Below are 10582 nucleotides of genomic sequence, written 5' to 3'. Positions count from 1 at the left end.
AAAGAAAAAGGAGAAAAAAAAAAATCGATCTGAACAAATAGTTGAATTATTTATACTGAATTCTTCCAAAAATTAGTCCTGACATAAGTGCTCAAGATTCAGCCCAAGCAATTACAAATTTGCAGAGTTGTAAGTGACAGAAAACAAGGGTTTTATCCTGGAAGGCATTAAGGCATCCTTACGTACTCATGCAGGGAGAGAGAAAAAAAAGAAAAGGAGAGGCAGAGAGAACATATGTTGTAGACAATCCCGCCTCCCATAAAATTGCTGTTGAGTCAAGTAACCTGTTTAAAAACAATGTATTCCTCTAACTACAGCCACCTGGCTTGTAATTATATTCCTCATTAGAAACTGCTACGGGTCTTGAGTGATTAGTTATTGTTTATAAACTGTTCCACTGTAGACCACCTGTTTTCATATACTGCTGCACCTTCTTCTTGCCATGCTGCATCATATCTATTAATAGAAAAGCACCTGTTTCCTGACAGTGCAAAACCAGAGAGGAACACGTCTCTGTAAGCAGCTGGGGGAAAGGTCTTGCTGAAGGACAGCCCAGTCTATTTGTTGCTATGAGGATGCCTCCGGTCCCAGTTCTAAAGCTTGATGATGTTACCCCACCTCGCGTGCGGGCTGTGCATGACGCGGTGCTGGTGGAGAACATTTATAATTAGCCCTCAGGAGAGTGGGAAGTCCGGATAAATAAAGCACGGATCGTGGCACTAATTGCCAAAGAGTTAAATGATTCGATGTAGAAAACACCCATCGGACAGGGAAGGTGAGGGGCACGACGTGCAGATGCAGGAGGTGAGGCATGAAGGCCGCACTGCCTTAAATAAACCCACGGATCGCTGCGGCCCCAATGGCAAAGGCAAAGAGGAGACACTGAATTTCTTAAGGCGATTCAGTCATGTAGACAACAAACTCATGCTGCAGTTGAAATATTTAGAGCCAAATTCTGCTCTGAGTCACGCTGGCTTCGGCTGATTTACCCCCAAGCCCAAACAGTGTAACGGAGAGCAGGGTTTGGGCCCTAAATTGCTAAACTATAAATAATTATCCCACCAATAGATTTCACAACTTTACCACAAGTGGCAGATAGTATTTTTCTTCATTTTTAAAGGACTGAGACATCTGCCCAGGATTGAACTGAAAGCTCCCTGAGACCACTCTGTTTCATCAAGGGGAAAGGTGCCCCTTGCTGTGGCTGTTTGGAGCACTTTGCATCTTAAATCCATGAATAGGAACTTGTGGTGACCCAGGGTGATATGTTGGCAGCGCTGGGAAATGCTGCTGGGAGAGGGAGATGCAAACTTTCTGGCCCCTTAGCAGCACTTTCCCTACCATGCTTTAGATACTTCTGGCCACGTCTCCTCCTGTTTAATGTTTGCTGTGGTTGTTTGCAACAGCACAGCCCGCGGCAATGGGCCTCCCCGCCATCTAGATCTGTTTTGGGAGTCCCCAGCCTCCCCATGTGCTGTTTCTTTTTTTCTCACAAGCCAGGCCAGAAGCTGACTGTGCAAGGGAACCTTAAGTGTTCCCCAGAAACACGAGAATCATTTTCCCCATGGGAGTTTTGGGATTTGCTGATCACCCTTAAGGACTTATTCTTATTCACGGGCATTTGGTTTTGCTTACTCATTTATTGGGTAACTGATAGTTTCCAGTTTGAGATGGCACACCCTGATAGAATGGAGGATAACACAGCCAGGAAAGTTTTTTCTAATAAGACACAGTGGTATGATGAACAACCTCGTCATCACCCTGTGTTCCCACACAGCAAATGTTAAGCACCTGTGCGTAGCAGCAAATCATCGGTTGTTTATTCATAACTGAACATGTTCTCAGACCTAATTCTCTGTATTTATCCATCTCACATACATTTTTTGGACTTACTTCACACCTTAAGACACCAGAATTATGCAAATGAATTGAGGAGAACCTGTTTCTCTGATGAACATTTAAACCCTAGCATTACTCCCCATCAGTACTGCAAGGATCCCACAGAACCTGTCCTCCAGCAAAACGTCAGAGCATGCAGCATGAAGCCTGTTCACCCAAAGTCTCCAGGGCACATTCAGCCAGTGAAAGACTTACACCTGGCAAAATGGATGACAAACCATTGCGTACTTTATAGAGATTCAGCTACGGGACTGAGATGTTTCTGGATATCATCACAGTCCAACTTTCTGTTATTTTTTTAGCTGTAGATGTGTTGGAACCTGTAGGCTATGAGAGCTGGTTTGGGGGGGAGGGGTTGTGCATTTTTTTCAGGTGGATGTTAATGGGCCCCTGGCTGGCTTCACTTTGATGGCGACTTCATTGACAAAAAGCTAAGAACATCTAAGGTCCCTATTTTTAAAATGATGATATTTGGCCTCCATCAAAAATCATCATCTTTTGAGTACTGAACGCCCTATGTAAAACCGATCACATTCCTATCCTTTCCTAAAACCAAACAGAAGTAAACAAACAAACAAATAAAATAGCCCTTAGAGCGTAATTCCCAGTCATAAATGCTTTTTCGTACAGTTTTTATCTAATTCCCAGTCATAAATGCTTTTTCGTACAGTTTTTATCTATTTCCTATTCCAAATACGGAGATAAAATGTTATAATGTCAACATTATTATCCTGGAACAGTTGCTAAAAAATGTAGTAATAATAGTTACCTCTTTATTGCCCTATTGTAGCTTTCCTGCTGGCATTTTGGTAGATATTTATACACTTTGGTATCTAGTAATAAGAGCACGTTAAAAAAAACAAAACCCAACAAAAGACTGAAGGGTTACAGAGAAGCACAAAGGGGTCTCTTTTTAAAGTGACTAACCCAGTTGATTTCAATAAGAGTTTGGAACATAATCAAAAGTTCTCAGTTGTGAAGAACTGGCAATAGGGTCTGCAGGAAGCACAGATCTTCCTTGCCCAGTGGGTTACAGCGTGTTTGGAGAAATCAGAACTTTTCTGAGCTGGTGCAACCTCTCTCTTTGAAATCTTTTGCTTGCTTTTTCTTTTTTAAAGGTGTTAAAGAAATATGACTGTAATTAACAACTGACAAAAATATCTGGGTTTGAACTGAAGTGGGAAATCACAGAGGTTACTTATTTCCTCATGCTTTTACCATTTGTTCTCTTTTCTCAAGGAAGTTGAAAGACCCGAGGTTCAAACTTAATAAGGCCCCATGCCGTTTCTAAGAGTATTTACAACGTGCAAAAAATAAGCCAGCACATTTCTTATATTTAAATTTGTTTTCAGTCATCTGAGCTATTACACAGTATGCCATCCCTAAACCTTTTGTGACAAGCAGTAAATGTTTCTCAGACAAGGGAAAGAATGATGTGTTCAACTACTCTAGCTGCTTGAGCCCAGGAAAGCGACAAAACATTGGTATGTGAGCAATCCCCACATCCCAGTTTGCTTCGACATCACAAAAACCAGGCTGCTTCCAGCTCGTGGTCTGTGCCACAAATGTTTGTGTTTGGGGTTAGTCCATGGAGTGCCCCATGAGTGGGTGGCAGGAGCTCCTCTGACAGCTGGAGCTTCGGATTACTGTTGAACAGACAATGATATGGTGATTATTACCTACAATTACTCAGCATTTTCTGTTATCTGCCCTTAGCCCCTTTAGTTCAGTGGGAATTTTACTGTTTCTGGCAGTGCAGATTCAGCTGGATTCTTTTGGTGCTGGTTGTAGAAAAACTTGCTGTAGAAACTATCATCTCAGCTTTATCATGATTAAAATCTGATGTCTGATGTCTTAGTGTGCTGTGGGCAAACTAAACTGGCCCAGATCCCTGAGACTGTCTGGATGCAGCACCCATGGATGCTAAGCAAACTCATCAGCGCGGTGTCTATGTGTGAGATAACCAAGCAAGTCAACGTGAGTTCTTGTAATGTGTCCTCATATATCTCAAGGAAACAGCATTACAGCAGCCTTCCTGGTGAAATTACCTTTTGGATGACTTCTGGTTCTGGAGAATCTTGATCTTTTTAAGCAAATACATGTGGAAGGAAAACGTGAAGGTCTGGGTGTCACTTGTTAGTGTCCTTAATCATCCTTTGGATGGCGTAATGGAGGAAACTAATATTTTTCTCTATTATTCCTTATACAAACAAACGTAGCACCTACAAACGTTGAATACACCCATATCCATCACAGAGCTGCTGGAATGCAGTGAGACATTTCACTCAGCGCTCTACTGAGTCACTGTAAAAATAACCCCGCCAAGAACAGCTGACCAACACTCACTTTTATGTCCACCTCTTAAAAAAAATTAGATTAAAAAATACTTTTTAATGGAAATTTGTAGATTGAGAAAGGTTCTTAGATGGAAGATCCAAGTCATTATTAAAGAAAAACAAAACAGTTACTTGTGCACATGGCTCACCATGGAAACCTTGGAAAAAACATGAAGATGAATCATTTTCAAACTGAGTGGGCACAGAGTGGTGTTCAGGGTCCTGTTTGGCAGCTTGAGCTAAGGAGAGCTGCTCACCATCCACGCATAACAACCAACAGGGAACAAGGTGCTGGTCTTGCCGAGGCCAAGGTCGCATTGCCAGAGACATGGCATCCAAAAGACGTGCAGTAGGGTAATAAGAGGCTAAATAGACTTGTCCTCAGCTCCAGGGCTGCCAACAGTGATTATTTTTTCTCATAATATCATATTTTCTAATGGACAAAGTGAACCTCCTGCCACTAGGCAGTTATGCAGCTGCAACTAGACTGTATTTAAGTTAATTTCTTTGAGAAGCATAGAAAAAATACTCTCTAGAAAGCTTCTAATAGACACTTTTAGCGTTTGCTTTCGTCCACTTTTTCTGGGCTTGTCTTTACTCTTATCAGTATTTTGGCCAAGAAAGTTTCTGAACAAATCTGCTTGCAAGAGTTTCTTTAGAATGGTAAGGCAGTTTAATGTCTCATTTTTGTTATTCTAGGGAAAGAAGACAACCTTCCACATTCCTGCTACATCTTCCTTCAGTCAACCACCTTCATTCTTTTAATCTTTATATATTCATTTAATTGTCGTAGTATCTGAGAGAATCATTCAGCTTGAAACTTCCATCCTGAATGCCACCTGGAAAGATTTTGAGATCAAAGAGATATGGATGCAGATAAACATCCAAAATATTGTATCTTCTATCACTTATATGACTTCTTGTGGATAGAGATTCTCCAGCCATGGTGTGATTCCAGACTGGAAACTGTTTTCTAAAGTGGCTCAATATGCTTTGATATTTATCATTTCAGTTATTTCCAGCTATGTGCAGTATTGGCCAGATCAACATGTGTGCAGGGGTCCATGGAGCTGCAGGTATCAGACTCAGATAAAACAATCACTACATGGCTTTGGAGCATAACTACCAGATTGTTTATTCTTTCAGATATCCAACTCTACAAACTTACTTGCACTTATTTGCAAACTTACTTTTATATGATTTGATCAGGTGATAAATGTTACACGGAGACAAATAGTTGTCTCAATATCCATGCACAGGTCAAAGCCAAGAGGTCTTACCTTCCAACACCAAGACCAAGTTGCTCTCCTTGCTCGTTCTGTGACACTAGAAAACCTGTGTCTGTGTCCTAGCCCCAGAAATTCTGAAGCAGAAGATTAAATGCTCTGGTTGCATTTAATGCTAATCTCTCTCTGCAGAGCTGTATTTGTTTTAATTTAATTTATTCACTGAAATCACAAAGAAGTTTTGTATCTAGTGCATATTTATCATTATTCTGATTTAAAGTCTAATCCTCCACATCTGGATGACACATTGTTTTATACTGTAATTATTGAATAAACTATTTCTTTTGCTAGATGAAAAGTAAGGCAAAAGTTTAAAAATTACAAGAGGATGATTTTAAAATACGGTTGAAATAGACTTTCTGTAAGTATTGCTTACATGCAGAAAATGAGACATACCATCCCTTCTGTGCTGGGATATCTCTCACTGAGTGCAAGGGGAGGGAGGTACAGATGTTGATTAAAAGGCAGCTTGGACTATACCAAGGATAAAGAAAAATTAAAATGAAATCTCTGTATAATGAGATCAATTTTTATTTTATTTTATTTATTTATTTATTTATTTATTCCTCTATGGATTTGTGATCTGGGTTGTTTTCTTTGTTGCTTATCAGGACTGCACTCACCCTCTACCTTTTTCCTCAGCTGGGATTTGGTGTCCTCCCATGTTAGCTTGTTTTTATGTGAAATATAACCGTTGTTTTTTTTGTTTTTTTTTACCAAAGAGGGAAGTTGTTAAGCGGAGAGGAAAAAGCTAACAACTATTTTCCCTCTGCTTAGGAAAATAGATCAAACAGTTTAATCAATAAAGAGAATAAAAGAGGTTAGGATCTTTCAGAAGCAGTTCATTCAGTCAAAACTGGATGAAAATTAATCATAATTTATTCCTCCCAGATGTAAGGCCATGCTGTGACATGCCATTTAGCCCTGTGTTCTCCCTCTGCTCATGGACAGCAACAGATGTCTTTCAGTAAAGGGCTGACTTAAATTCAGGCATCCAGGAATGTTCCCCATTCATCTCTGATCCTACAGAGTTTATCCATATAGCTGCTTTTTATAGCATCTTGTGGACCATTCTATGAGTTTTCCATGTTGTCTTGTGAAATCGCATTGTCTCCACAGCTCAATTGTGAACCATTCAAAGACATTATTTTCATTTCTGGGTACAGCATTCAGTGAGAATGCAAGTAGAAATGGAAGTGCGATAGTGGAAAGTGGAGAATTACAAGTGGAAATAGGGACCTTTGTATTCTGATTCCATTGTACCTGTCTGGAAAGCACCTGAAGGCAGGGAGCTGAGCTATCAAAGCCCCATATGTCCCTTACGCTCACTTCCATGATAGGTCTCACAAACAATTCCGAGGTAAAATTGTCGCTACATCTGTTTGACCTTTTATGTTGCTGGGGTGAATGAGTGACTGAAAGTCTCAGAAACAAATGACTTTGGTCTCAGGGATTGTCTTTTGGCCTCCCATTTGGTTATGGTTTTGTGTTTGTCTTTTTGACGCATCTTCCTGAGATACATGGAAGAGTGGCAGGGCTCCATTTCCAGCTTCTCTTTGAGTCTGTACCATGTCATGCTGCTCTTTCCATCTTGCCAAGGATATTCAGTTAAACAGTGTTTACTAAAGGAGCAAGAATAACCTTTGCTATCAAGCTATGAGCTGAAAAAACCCTCAGGTTTAAGGAAGAGACGTCTTATTGTAGGTGGTAGCGTGAGTTCTGAATTTCTGCAAGCTCCTCTACATGTGAGTAATTTACTTTGAAGTCCCTTTAAGCATATCCTGATACGAATTAAAACTGGAAACAGCTGAGTTCCAGCACTTATAGATAAAGTCAGTATTCATTTAGAACACAGAAACATGGTAAAATAAACATAAATCAGTTTTGGACATTTGCTTTACCGCATCAGCTGCTTCCAACTCTCTTGATGTTTTAAGCCAGAATATCCAAGTGAGCATTTGTTCCAGCAGTTCCTAATGGATGATAACTTGCAAAGCTTCGGTTGGTCACTGTGGTGTGAAAGACACCTAACTTTCCTGTTAATGTGCATTCTGTGCCCAATAAATAATAGTTGTGTGAGGCAGCACTGTCTGAACATGCTTACTAAGAACATAGAAATAGTTGAGGAGATGTATTTCGATGCTATGACATTTTCAGATGGAGAAAAACTACTTTTGCTAATTTAAAATAATATTTACTCCTTCCTACTGTCTCTTTAGAAATGAATATGAATTCCTCTTTCATATTAACATTTTGAGTATTGCCAGCTGTTGCCAACAAAAGAGACCCTTCAGCTTCGCTTCCTGAAAGGTGTTGGAACTCCAAAGTCGCTGAGCCCATGCCCTCTCTGTATAGGAGAAAGCCATTTCTTCCAAATTATATATGCATTTTTACAGGCTGCAGTCTTTATGGAGACTTCTCCCAGTTATGCCCCAAATTATCTGGACCATTAAAAAAATTCACATTAGACATTCCTTACTTATCTCCATGAGATTATATGATGCATGCTACAATTTTCCTGAAGGTGATCGCATTTCTGATTGGTTTATTAATTTGTGTTTATTGTAGGTACTGTGGTATAATGTTTTATCTTAATTAGTATTTTTATGCCCACTATATTAAGCACGTATGTGGCCAGTTTTTTATGCTGCATGTCTTTCCAGTGCAACTAAGGTTTAGTGTTTTACTTCAAGAGGGAAAATTTATAATCGAATTAAAAGTAATTACATACACATTTTGCTTCAAAACTAAACTATATTGTATTCGAATGAGACAATACTTGAGTTTCAAATCCATAAGTTTCTTGCTAAGACTCCTGTTAACCTCCGTATGATATCAACTAGCCTTAAATTCTTTGGATAAAATATGTGTTTTATTTTTCCTTGCAGAAATAAAGCCTAATCTTTGGCATTTATTGCAAACGCTGCTTCACCCACTTCTTTTTAATAAGAGATTTTTTTTTGTTACTAGAAGCCTGCTAGAGAGGCAAAAAAAGGTATATTCTTTCAGAGTAAATCTTTTGCGTTCTAGGTGTGGGATAGGATTTTGTTACCCACTGTAACAGAAATATAGAAATATTTCAGAAATATTATGAGCCCCTGAAAAGCAGGTCTGACAGGACTAGCAAAGCATCAAAGCACTGCTTTCTTTTTTTTTTTTTTTCCTTGGTTGACACCCGAGATTCAGGCTTTGTGCTCATTGGTTCTCAGTGGCAGACACCCATATAGTTAAAAGGCCACAAACTAGTGCTAGCTTTTGTAACTTTATTCAGGAAATGCTCTTCAGCTTCAGCATACATCAGTTGGTTGTTTTTTTGTTGTGCTTTGTTTTGTATTGTATTTTTGTTCTGTTATTTATTCCTGATCTGGAGAGATGTAAGATGTGTTTTAATCTGATGTTTTCACTCTGGGAATGCCTAGAAAATCATGTTGCTTGTCACTACATGCTGTTCACTTTCTAACCTGCAACCTGCAGTTGCTTGTTGGCCATGCCCCCTTGCAATAACATCTTAAGCTTGGATAATTCCAACCACTTAATTGTTCAAATGAGAAGTATTTCAACATTTTATCCTTAAACAACTTCTAGTTTTGTCGTCTGCTGCTTGAGGTTGGTGCACTGCGTTTGAATTCAGCAAAGCATGATGCAGAAGCACTTCGCTTTGTAAGGCAGCAGTTCTGTTGAAATGAGGAGTGAGCTGTAAATTACCCACCACTGAGTTGCTGAGTCACTTGAATACTTCAGACTGCTCTAAATGCAAGATCCAATGGGGCTGCTGAATTATCCTAGGCTGTTTTTCAGAAGACCTTGTGTCGTGATCTCATTCTGAATATGATTTTTTCCCTGATAAGTATTTAATTTGAGATTTCAGTAGTTAAGAGAATTGAACAGAGACATTTTAAGTGCTTCTTTGTCTATCATTAGAGACACCAAGTGACACAGGAAAGGATAATGAACATAGAAAGAGCCCCCAAAGCACTTTTAGATCGTTTCTTGAGAGTCAGCAGGCCGATATTGACTTTGATTAAGCACTCTCTCTGGTCCCATTAGTTTGGCAAACTGTGAAACGAAAGTGAGCTTCCTTTCGAAGTTGGTTTCACATAAACTCTTTTACAACTTCAGTTCTGAACTTCTGTAGAACATCTCTAGTTTGCTTTTGTTGTTGTTGCTGTTGCTTCTTTTTGCTGCAAGAAAGCGTTCTTTTTAGTTGTAAAGAATTCATAATCTCAAACTAACAGTTTTTCATGGTATTGAGGCATGGCACAACAGTCTCATATTATTGTATGTCTCAAAACTGCAGACAAAAGTGCAGAAACGTGTTTCCTTCTGTACCTCTAAACAGCATGAGTGTGTGTGGTTTTCATTTAATTGACAGATTTTAAGTCAACGGATTAAGTTTAGACACAAATTTCTCAGATTGGCAAATACTGTATTTATAACAACAGTTTGCCTTCTTGTTGTCTGCCAGTTGCCAGCAGGTCTCTCCCACACCTTTGCTGTGAGTTTTAACCCTGCCTATCATGAAGGGTCATGGGAAATTTGAAAGATTTGTGATGATAAGGCCTTCAAATGTGTATTTGACCTTCTTTTCTCTTAACAAATCCATAAGACAGCAAATCCTTGTCCATTTAGACTGTTATTTGGCTTTGTGTGAGAAAGGAAAGATATTGTGACAAGCCTTGAGCCGTTGGTTGCTGTGAATCTCTTTGGTCCATAACATGGTCCCCAAAGGTACCCAGGTAATGATTTGTTGTAACTTCCAGCCATTTCTAGTTGCTTACAGGTTGAGAAAATCATCACAATTACCCTTTGTTATTTTTGCTTCTAGCATATGAGAAGAAATATGAGACACATAAATGAACAAAAAGGGGGCGTGGGGAGGGGAGGGGGGGGAGAAAGGAATAATTCACTCATTCTTAACATCCTTCAAGCCAATTAGCAGCAGATCCCAAGAATAGACATCTGACAGATTGGCTGTAGTTGGCAGCTTTTTCTGTGGCAGTTTGCTGCCACTCTCCTGCTTCACCTGGGAAGTCTCAGAAGAGGTTACATCGCTGAGCTGCC

This window comes from Meleagris gallopavo, chromosome 7 (genome assembly GCF_000146605.3).
Source record: "Meleagris gallopavo isolate NT-WF06-2002-E0010 breed Aviagen turkey brand Nicholas breeding stock chromosome 7, Turkey_5.1, whole genome shotgun sequence".
NCBI classification, from domain to species: Eukaryota; Metazoa; Chordata; class Aves; order Galliformes; family Phasianidae; genus Meleagris; species Meleagris gallopavo.
The sequence above is the reverse complement of the archived record's forward strand: the minus strand, read 5'-3'. Positions refer to the sequence as shown.